Below are 12209 nucleotides of genomic sequence, written 5' to 3' on the forward strand. Positions count from 1 at the left end.
CATCCTTATGCGTGAGCGACAAGGACAAAGAAATCGATACGCCGATATAAGTGAATGTCTGTTCCACGGACAACAAATTATCGTTAAAATACCATTTTTCAATTATTTCAGGCGTCGGGCGTCCTTGAATACTACAACTTTAGTTTTGTTGATATTTACAGTTAAATAAAAATTGGTACAAAAATCATGAAGTAGGTTTAGTTGTCTGTGTAGGCCAACTTCTCTGTCGGCAAGAAGTGCGAGGTCGTCAGCGAACATTTCAATATCACACGGTTTAAGCTGAATTCCACGTATGCTTTCATTTTTACGGTACGTGCGTTTATGAAAAATATAAACAAATAGCCCTGTTTTAAGCCTATGTTACTCTAAAACTGCTCGCGTTCACGGTTTTATACATTCCTTTAAGCACATTTAGTAATTTACCTTTGACATTCGGCTGAATCAAGACTTCCCATAACTTTTCTCTCACCACAGAATTAAATGCGCTTTTAAGTCAGTATACGCTACATAGAGTTTCCGGCGCTTTTGCGATAAGGTTTTATAAATCAAAGTCTGAAGCACAAAAGCGTTGTCGGAAGTTGAATAACCCGCCCTAAAACTCGTCTTCGGCTTTTCTATTTTTCAGTTAACATTTGCAAAAATGGTCAAAGGTCTATTGAGTATGTTTGTAAATATATTGCCAAATATTTTTTGTTGTGAGATTCCTCTATAATTACAATGCGAATTGATATCACCTCTTTGTGGATTAGGATTACTATGACCGTGCTACAGCAATATGGGTATATACCTTAGGAAAATAATCGATTGAAAAGCGCTAACATTACTGTCATAATGGTTTCGTGCGTTTGGATGAAAAACTGAGGGTGTATTCCATATGATCCGACAATTTTGACGCATTTTTACGCTATTAAGTATTTCTTCTTTTGTTATTTCATCATTGAATATAACGTCTTCGATTTCGCATAGCTCGTCATTGGGGAGATTAACATGAATGTACACGCCATCTAAGTTCGCGCTTAATAAGGATTCAAAGTGTTCGTACCAATCACTTTCGGATATGTTCGCGGTGTTCTTGGCATTTTGTCTTCCGGTTAAGAATTTTTTTTCCAAAATGCTCTCAGACATTCAACACTTTTAACTAGGTCATCGAGTTTTTGTTATAAAATTTATATTTAGTTTTATCGCACACATCTTTGAACATATATCTTTGAAGCGAAGTTTTGAATCTATATACAAGTTGAAATCGACATCTTGTCCAGTCACGCGAAAGTTTCTAAATGCTTTCAGCTTATCCGACTTAAGGCTACGACAAACCTATTTAAACCACGGGGCACGGTAAAGGGAAGCATCAGACTTGCGTTAAACAACACAGAATTGAAAACACTGTTTGATACGACTCGCAATCGAGCAAACAATTACGTTTATATCAATCGACGTATTTCTTATTTTTCATATAGCGTTGCTAACAGTCGCAGTAAAAAATACAGCTGTACTATTCAGTTTCAGTTTTGGCAATGTAAATTCGTTAGAAACAAATTTGGTGTAGGTTTTTGAATTGTGAGGTGTACATTGTTGACAATCGATAGCAATATATAACCCAAACTCAAGCGGCAGGTGACAAGATTCGGTTCGTTCGCAAATTGAAAAAGGCTTAATGTAAACAACTCTTCGCATAACAACACATAATCTATTATACCTTTGCCGTTGCTACCCAAGTACGTATAGCCGCCTATACCTTTGTCTTCCTCTGATCTACCGTTAACACAAATTAACACGAAATATTTGCAAAACGTAAGTAAGCAACGACCCAGTGAATTGCATACTGTGTAACATGATGTTCGGTTATCGCCGAAACTGGAAAGAATGTCCGACTGGTCTCTCAATAAAAGGACACTGTCGATTTCATCGTTAGCTATAAAATCGTTTGTGTCCGCAGACCGCGTAGTAAAGTCATCCATGACAAGTTATTGATAATAACAAAAGTCAACATCTAGACTACATAACGAGTGTTCAAGCAATTAAATACCCTGGATGTTTTCGTCCATGTAGATCGGTGATCCTAAGGTAGATACGCAAAAATACTAAAATATGTTTAGGTGTTGAAAACACCCGCTTATCAATAGATAGGTAAACACACATTTTGCATGAGGAAGATATTTGTTTTATATAATTCTTCAACGGTGATGTACGAAAACCGAGACTCCAGCCATTGGTCTACCATTAACTTCATTTAAAAAAGAATTAACGTGAAATGATGTATAGTTTGGAAAAATGCTAACCATAAGACTATCATCTATCTCCCATGTTTCTTACAAGCAAAATATTTTAAATGACTCTAAATATTGCACCACTTCAATAGATACTAGTTTAGTTTAATCACCGTTAATGTTCCAGCAGCAAATATAAGCGTTTCTAGTGTAATACAGGGGTAGGCCTAATCCCTATTGCTGCGCTGCCCCCGGGGCATTGGCATTGGCATTGGCATTTTCAGTTTCAGGTAGGTTATTGGAGACGGGCTGTGTAGGGCTTTTAGCAAACCGTATGATGAACACTCAGTTTTGTGATTTGTGATTTTTGAATCACCATTGCCACAATATAATTTTACTATATTATTAAATTTATTAGTGTTTACTTGTGTATTCTGAAAACTTAAATGCTCTTTTTTATTTTTTGCGAGAAATGTAATAAGAAAGACCAGTTTGCGGATTATTAAAACATAACAATAACATATAATATAGCTCAAACCATTTCTTAGCTTTGTCTCGTTTCATGTTTATTTTACATTTTGACAATTACGATATTTTCTAAATTTTGATTTATAGTATTGCAATAGAATATATTATTCAAAATATATTTGTACAAGTAATATAACAAAAATGGAAGATTGCTAAAAGTAGTGTTGTATTCATGTTTAAACTAATTATAAACAAAAACTGTCAGGACTGACTCAAATTTCATGTAAACTGGATCAATGGCCACTTTTGAAAGAGATATGCATCATAATCTAGGAAATAATCTTGCCGTTCCGGATGCTATTTATGTGTATATGTATGTATAATAACCTATAAAAAATGTGAAGCCAACCCTGTTATTGTGTTATTTTGTTAGAATCTAACGCAAATGCCTTCGAGCAATATCCAACTTCTCCCTATTTGGAGACGGAAACTTACTCAGCCCGATTATTAAAGTGTAGAGTTAACGATTATTAGAGTATCATTACTACCTTAAGGCCAGTAAGTTAGACTTATTGGGCACTTTTATACAAAATCATCTCTTTATCTTCGATTCCAATCCAGTTCTCCGGAGGCTTGGTAGGACGGCAATCGATGTTGCTAGGTGGGCAAAGGCAATGGCATTACGTGTCTACTGTGAGGCTCGAACGATTGACCTCCAGCTCCATATGACAATATGGTAACTACACGACCGCTTTGATCCGTCCTGTATATGTGTTATACTATTGTGCATCTGCTTTAGTTGCTTTAAGGCTAATTATGATTTCTTATGAAAAATGAGAATGAATTATAGCAAATACGACTGTTAATGGTGAATTATCAAACACCGGAATGATACCATGCCCTGTTCAGTCTAGTACATGTTATCATCTTTTGAGTGCGCACATTGCGCAATAGACTTATTAACCATAACATGCGTAAGCGATTCCACCTCTTGCGCCATTTACAAAGTACCACTGACCAAACCCTCAGGAAGGTATGAAATACCAACCACGTGGAAAGTAAATGTCAGGAACTTATGAGCCTGCATGGAAACTGTACATTCAGGTGCAGGCTCAACAAAATACCTAGCATTTCATCCTTGCCTCTTAAATCCGAGCGATGGCCTTACGTGCTTTATTAATATTTAGGTGATAACGGTTGTCGCCTATTTCGAATGATTCGGTTGACCTTTGCAAACACAGAGCAATGCCAGACTGGTCCCGAATATTACTTAAGCCGAGAAACCAACCGAACTTATTGTTAGCATGATGATAATATAGTGTTTGTGTATTCTGTTTCTGTGTTCACGTAGTTTTGCTGTATTATATGTTGCCAATTATCAATTGTTTTGAAAACTAGTATGTAACATCAAGCTATCAATGTGTTTTAAGACCATTCCTATCTGGAAACCAATGCCAAAAAATCTCGGTTAAATTTAGATTTCCATTGTACGCTTGTATTTTCTTAAACTAGTTAACGAACGCACGTTGTGCATGTCAAAAGATGTTAAACACATTTGCATATTTGTAAATATCATCAGGACAGTCATTTTAACAGGTGCCAAACAAGACAATAGACACGTTAGCAAACCTTATACAATGTATGTTGTGGTTTTACAATTTACTGTTAATGTCAATACATTATTGCAGAGGTTATAAAATGCAAGCGTATACATATTCGAAGAAAGATGTGCCTAATGGCGCAACGTCGATTTATACGGAAACTGATCCTGAGCGAACATTAAATATGACTTCAAAGCGCTTTCAATTGATTCATTCGTATCTTTTATGGCGTTTTAAGGTGATATTTTGTCATATATTGGCAGACGTTTTCATTTATAGTAAATGGCAATCTCATTCCCGACAATCGTGTGGGTTTTAAACTGTTTCCCCTGAAACCCCAGACGTATTGTGAAAGAACGGTGCTGATGCATTCATCTATTTACGTCAATAGCTATTTGACAATTTGCAGAAACAACTGCATGCCACGCTCGTGTTGAAATGCTTCTATTAATATTTAGGCATAATGAAACTCATTGACATTATCAGGAGAGCAATTCTTGTCAGCCAGTCCTGCATTTAAGTGACAATTTTGTTTATATATAAATGATTGGCACTTACACTTGTTAAAATGTATCCTTAGACGGATGGCGTCGTTCTTGTCGCACATCCAATTCATCATACATTCCAACTTTGTGCTAATTTGCTCATTGTTTCGTTTTTACTTTGCATGCCATTTTTAAACTTTCAGAAAACAAAATTATTTTTCGCAGAACCGCAATTTTGTTAGATGAATCAATAAAATTTAAACCCTTAAAGGGACCTTTCTCCAGATTTTGGCATGTATTGAACTGTGTCATTAGATGTTTCATATTAAATAATGTAAACACTGAAACTCAATCGCTCCAGTCAAAAACAAGTACTATACAATTAAACAAACAACTGGGCTCGAACCACTCACCACGGACCCACTGAAGTAAACGTCTAGCGCTTCAACCACTCGACAAACAGTGCTCACACAATGAGTAGTGATTTTTATATTTTATATAAGCAATCTTTGTAGTGTCACAAAATATAACGATTACAACAGAACTCTCCAAATTATTCAATCGTTTCGCGTTTATAACGCTTTATAATTATTAGGTATTTAAATGGATATTTTAGAGCATAATAACTCAAATGTGTTGTGTATTTGCAAATTAAATGCTCAATTAACCGTAATTCGAAATTCTTTGTTAGCATTCATGTTCTATTCAGAAATTAAGATCCAATCCAAGACATGTCACTTGGTGAGGCGATATCGTCGCCTTCCAAAAAAAACCATAAGACGTGTTATATTGTTTCATATGAGCAAGATATGAGCGACATCTCCGTTTAATAAATCAAAATAGACGAAATCAATATATGTCATACAGCTTTATAAATGGAGGCGTGTGTCAGAAAATTTTGTCATCACAAACAAAATCAGTACAACGTGCTTGGATAAAATAGTATGAAAATATTTATTTCTCAAAAACGACACAGATTGATACTTATAGAAACGATAGGTAGGACATTTATACAAATCAGTACCGAACGAAGTAAAACTTGCATCAAGGAACAGCATAAAAAGAATTGTTTATATAATAATAACACATTATTCAAACTCAAATAAAGTAAGAAAATAACGTATGACGTAAACAGAAACAAATGCCTTAACGGTCCAAGGTGTCAGTATTCTAAATAATTTAAAGTACGTTAAAATGCAATAATAATTCAGTAACAACATTGTAGTAAAGCAAACACTTTATTGAAACACCAGCAAAATACACATTTTAAAATGTTGCATTTGAATCCCGTTAATAAAAATACAACTCCAAAATTAGTTCCTTCATTTTTTTTTCTGAACTAATAGATGAAAGCTTCTTTTTTTAAAATCTAAAGGTAAATCAAAAGAAGTATATAAGAACAATGAGTATCTTTAATATATAAATTTTGGCTTTTGTTTTATCTAAGAAATACTGCAACATCGGAAATAAATGCTATACGCTATGGTCCACTTGATTCTTTTTGTAGAAGACATTGTGATCCTACAGTGAAATTGTATGAGGCCTTACTTAAAGATAGTTATAAAAAAACTTAAAATATATGAGGTCTAAATAAACACTGTTCTCATCGACTACTTTTACAGCGGAATACCAACTATAAACAGAGCATGATTCATATTTAGATGACAGCATTGGAACGATAAATGCCAAGCAATTGTTGTTTAAATCGCCTTAGGGATAGTGAAATAAGATGTTAGAGTAGTTCGATATTCGGTCAAATTAGGTACGATACTTAGCTTTTGGTCTTATATTAAAAATACTTTCCAAATAACAAGTACCGGATTGTGTATCATAGTATTTGAAACAGATATGGAATTGGCTGTATCGTTACAAATACGGGTTAAGTGAAATGTATGTACCTTGAAATAACTTGTTTTTCCAATAAAATCCGAATATTCCTTATTTTGTCACGAGCAGACTATGTACATTAATCTGACCAAACACATATTACCTGATATTTAAAACAACACGTATTTTACTTCACATTTGTGACCGGGATGTAAATAATACTATGCCCGTCTTCGAAGAAGAAGGGGTGTGTTATTTTGATGGATGTCAGTCGGTCTGTCTGTTTGTCGGTAGACCAGTTCGTTTCTGATCAATAACTCGTCAACGAAATTACCGATTGGCTTTTGATACGTCACATGTGCATTGGCATTGGACAGTAGATGACCCCTATGGAAATAGGGGTCACTAGGCCAAAAGTCAAGGTCACAATCACGCTTAGTGTGAAAATCGTTTCTGATCAATAACTCGTCAACAAATTGACCGTTTTGCTTGATACTTCACATGTGCATTGACCTTGGACAGTAGATGACCCCTATCGAAATTGGGGTCACTAGGTCAAAGGTCAAGGTCACTGTACCACACTTAGTGTGGAATAGTTTCCATTAAATAATATTTCAACTGATTCACCGATCGGCTTGATACTTCCTATTTGCATTAGCCGTGTACAGTAGATGATTCCTTTTGAAATTAGGGTCACTAGGTCAAAGGTCAAGGTCACTTTTACACACTGATTGTGAAATCGTTTCCGATCAATAACTCGTCAACTGATTCATTGATTGGCTTCATACTTATCATGTGCATTGGCATTGAACAGTAGATGATCCCTATTGAAATTGTGGTCACTAGGTCAAAGGTCATGGTCACTGGCCAAATAAGTGGGAAAAGAGTTACTGATCAATAACTCGCCAACGAATCGTCCGATTGGCTTGATACTTCCCATGCAAATTGGCCTTGGACAGTAGATGACCCCTATCGAAATTGGGGTCACTAGCTCAAAGGTCAAGGTCACTGTCACAGTAAGTGTGAAACTTATTTCCGATCAATTACTCATCAACGAATTGACCGATTGGCTTGATGCTTCACATGCGCATTGGACTTGGACAGTAGATGACCCATATTAAACTTGTTTAAAGCCCTGTTTGGGGGTGCATATGTCTCCGACAGCAGAACTATTGTTTTTGTGTAAGATGGCATCGATAATGTGTGTCACAAGATCTTATTTCACTTGTTTTATATATAAATTTGTCACTTATGCAAAAAACGCTCTTAAAACACGCACATGCTAAATAAATATGTGATATTCGAATTGTTCCGTTATTTTGATTGCAGTTTGCATTATGCACTGTAAATTATCATGTACTTTATCCGTCTAGGAATATTTTCAGGTGAGATATTTGTAGATGCAAAAATAATCCCGTTTTCTAGTTCAAGCCTGTTGGACGTATTAGGGTATTAATAAGAAGCTGAGGTGTTTAGATGTCTGATTGTATAGTCAGTTTCAATCTACAAAAAGTGAGCCTTACGTTGCACTAGCAGGACAAATAATAAAGATGTCATCCTTTTTTATGGCAAGTAAACACATTGCAAATCAGCGGGAAACAAAAAACATGTAGAAAATAAGATTCATGCTTACAAATTAGAGACACACACAATTAAACATATACGTACATTAAGTTAAAACTTTGTATGAAAAAACACTTGTTTACAATGGAAATGTTGCTTGTCTTTTATGATTCGCAGTGCAGAATACAGGCGTCGGAGCATAAATTTCTGTGGCAGCGTTAAGACCAGAAATTTCCATTGCAGATCAAGTGGAAGGAACATTTGCACGTATTTTACTTTGAAAAAGTTAAAAATATAAACGATTGACACTTGCACTACCCAAGAGTACAGTTAAATTAACAGAAAAACCGGTCCATACAATTGTTCACATGTCATATACTAGTAGTACTTAATAGTAGGCAGACAGTCAGAGTTGCGCACAGGCATGCGCTTTGATTTAAAATAGTATGCCTCATAAAGAAACAAACATCACTTAGTTATATCGTAAAAACACCCGTACTATAAAACCTATAATAGTGTCTTATTCCATAATAGTGCAATTTTTATTTATATATTACTTTTTGTTATTTATTATTATTTACATATTACTTTGAATACTGCAATCTGATTTTTTATCCTCTGTCCTTGACACTTTGCATGTCACAGCGCTGCTGAAACAATAATTCGCATATTTCTGTGAAAAAATATAATATCTGCTTCAGTTATTCCTGCACGGATCTGTAGGTTTGTTCCTTATATCGGCTACAAGTTGATATATACACTCTATGGACATCGGAAGTCTTTGTTAACCAAAGGGACTTCCCATATATGCCGTACTCCTTTGTCAATGTTAGGTTTTGCTTATTCGCACAAACTGTGGACTTTCGATAAAGATTGGAAGAACGTTAACTATATATATATGGGCAAAGTCCACGTTTCTATTATGGCTGATGTTAACTATATCGTTCTGGCGCGTTGGTGGTTTATTTAGAAGATCATTTAAATGTAAAAACGAGACAACATCACATATTCTTGGAAGAACGACACAAATGTTCAAATTACATGTATGAACTTTTTGAAGTGTTTTAGAGAATATCCATCGCTAAGATGTGCTGTCGTAATGGAGCACATAAGGGAAAATGACAAATAAACCAATCTTAATAGCAAGAAAATGGTCACATTCAACAATTATTGATTTGGAGCTCTTTTTTTTTGCACTGCTGGTTTATTTGTGTTTTTTGTTTGAATATTATCTCGTTTGCGACTCTTCAATCCGCGTCTTCTTTCATTGGCGTATATTCAAACTCTCAAACCCACTAGACCGATTTTGCAGAAATCAGCGAACACACATATCGCCATTGTCGTTTGATTATAAATAACGTCAGGGAAGGTAATGTCTTGATTAATTCACGAGGCCAATTATGCATTTACATGCAATCAAAGAACCTTAATGCTAATGTGTGTAGGTTCAATCTTTCACATGTGTGGATTCTTCTTAAATCTCGTGGTCAAGCTCAGCTCATATCGTGCATGGTTTGTCAGGAATACATGCCGATACCAAAATTATCCGTGATTTGGTGTTTCGAAATATTGATTAATGTCAGAGTGGAATCCTTAATTTGTTGTCAAAATTATTTTGTTTTATAAGATACTGCAATACAAACACGAGTGAAGTGCAATTTGTTATATGTATTGTTTTTGGTAATGAATTAAAGTCAATACATCGATATCAACAAAACAATTCAGGAGTTCAGGAGCGTTGACATATACCAAAAGATGTTTGTTTTTTTTAAATCTAGAACTGTCCATTGGTCTTATACACACCCCATAATATGACAATTATTTTGCGCCAGTCTGCGAAGTGAACGAGTTGAATATTTGACACTATTTGCATAGCTACAGTGTCATTTTGTGTCAATTATTCAATGGTAAATGTCACAAACACAAACCGTTTTGTTTAAACCCTCTAAGGGGATAATCACTGGAATAGTTATATATTTCACTTTCATTTCAAATGTCCTTAAAGTATATTATCAATGGTTGTATTTATTTTGAGTTGTAGCGTTTGTAGAAAAAAATGGATGGATAGGTTGTCCATTAGTTGTCCTTATAATGTTTTCCGTATTTTTTTATTTCTCCTATAGATATATGCACCATACCTTTTTTAATGTAACGACATGTTTTTATTTTTATTTGATTTTGGTAACAATTTTCGAAAGGCATGCTTTGTTTTGTTAAATGGCCAATATAACTTTAGTTTCAAAATTCGACACAGTTTGTATGATCCGACGTTCTTTTCCAACTCCGTCCCACCTCCACTAGTCGACGTTCTTGTTCTTTTATATAAGAAGGTAAAGCCCCATTAATCGATAAGAAATAAGTTACTATGCAATGAGATGACGAGAACATCAACATTGCGAATAGGACATTGTTAATTTATTTTTCATGTAGTAATAATGTATGCCAATGCTATAAACATACAACACAAAAATACTAATAATTATGAAGGAAAATTAGTATTAAAAAGAGATTCGACCATTTCCACGAACTTGTATAACTATTGGCTAAATGCGTGTTTTGTATAACTGCAGAGGCTATTTTGCAGCTACTTCGGAGACCATAAATTGTAGGGGTTACCATTCTACGTCTACAGTTATAAATAAAGCGTTTTATTTCGAGACATAAAACGTTATACTTTTCAGATTGGTTACCAACTGATCCCAGTATAAATGTTTTACAATCAAAACTAAATTTTTTATCAATGTTTTAATAGTAGATATGACGTGATGTAAAAACATTTGTATGACATTGCAACTCCAAAATACATGGACAAGAGTCTTTGTTTCTGTTTTACAGAAAGAACATTTGTCCGATTCACCTATTTTCAATCTCTTTAACAAATTATTTGTGGCTAATATCTTGCGAGTCAGTCTCATTTGGAACCGTAGGTTTTATTAATCTTTTTTGATTTTAAATACCCATGCATGACGACTTGTCCATTCTGAGCTTTCAATACTGAAAAGGCTGTTCCATGTTACTTGGCTTGTTTGAATTTTATTGTTGTGTATTAATATGTTATATATATGTGAGTTATTTTTGTTTTGCAATAATATAGGCTTAATATATACCGGGATGATTGGGAAACAATAATAATTATTCAGTGTTGAGATTTTATCAAGTTTAGTCAATCCTAAGTATTTTTAATCGACTGTAGTATTCCTTCAAATTGTAGAAAGTTCACGCTAGCGCCTAGTTTTTGTTCAAATTCTGTTCTAGTTAAAATGTTCCATTGTAATTTATGATATATTTAACAAATCGTATTCCTTTTTTATACCAACTAAGAACATACAAATGCCCGTGTCAAATTGAAAACTTATGGTTTAAGTATAATGGAAGTTCTTGAAATTTGTGATATTGTCTATTGGAAAATGGTGGATAAAATATGCGAAAGATTCTAATACACCTTTCCAAAAAGGATTGAACATCTGTCTTACACATAACTCAATCTAAATGTGTCCGAAGTTAACTATCTTTTCTAATACAAGTATATTTTTAAGTGCAAATCCATGGCATGTACTACTATAGCATGTAATAAGTCTGTTTAACCATAGAATTTTTTAACTTGTTAACATACGAAAAGACATTAACCATTTTTAAACCTCAATTGTCATTATCTTTAATAAGTACTTTACTTTTTATTCTTGGCTGACCTTGCCAAACAAATTCGTTAAACATGCTTTTAATTTATTTAATAATTGTTGATTTAGGTTTGGTAATGTAGTAAATAAATTTGTTTGCTGCGGTAATAAAAGAGATTTGACAACTGTTATTCTACCAATTTGCGTTAGCGCTCTTCTCTTCCATAATTTGATACAATGTGCAAAACTTTGTATTTTATCATTAAAATTTAACGACACCAGCTTTTCCATGTCAATATGAAAATGTATGCCAAATAGTTTAAAATTTGTGTTTCCCCAATCCAACTTCAATTTCGTTTTTTAACGAACAGGTGCTATATGTTAAGGAACCTATCCAAATAACATGGGTTTTCTCGAAATTAATTTTAATACCAGAGAATT

The sequence above is a fragment of the Dreissena polymorpha genome, chromosome 3 (genome assembly GCF_020536995.1).
Source record: "Dreissena polymorpha isolate Duluth1 chromosome 3, UMN_Dpol_1.0, whole genome shotgun sequence".
Classification (NCBI taxonomy): domain Eukaryota; kingdom Metazoa; phylum Mollusca; class Bivalvia; order Myida; family Dreissenidae; genus Dreissena; species Dreissena polymorpha.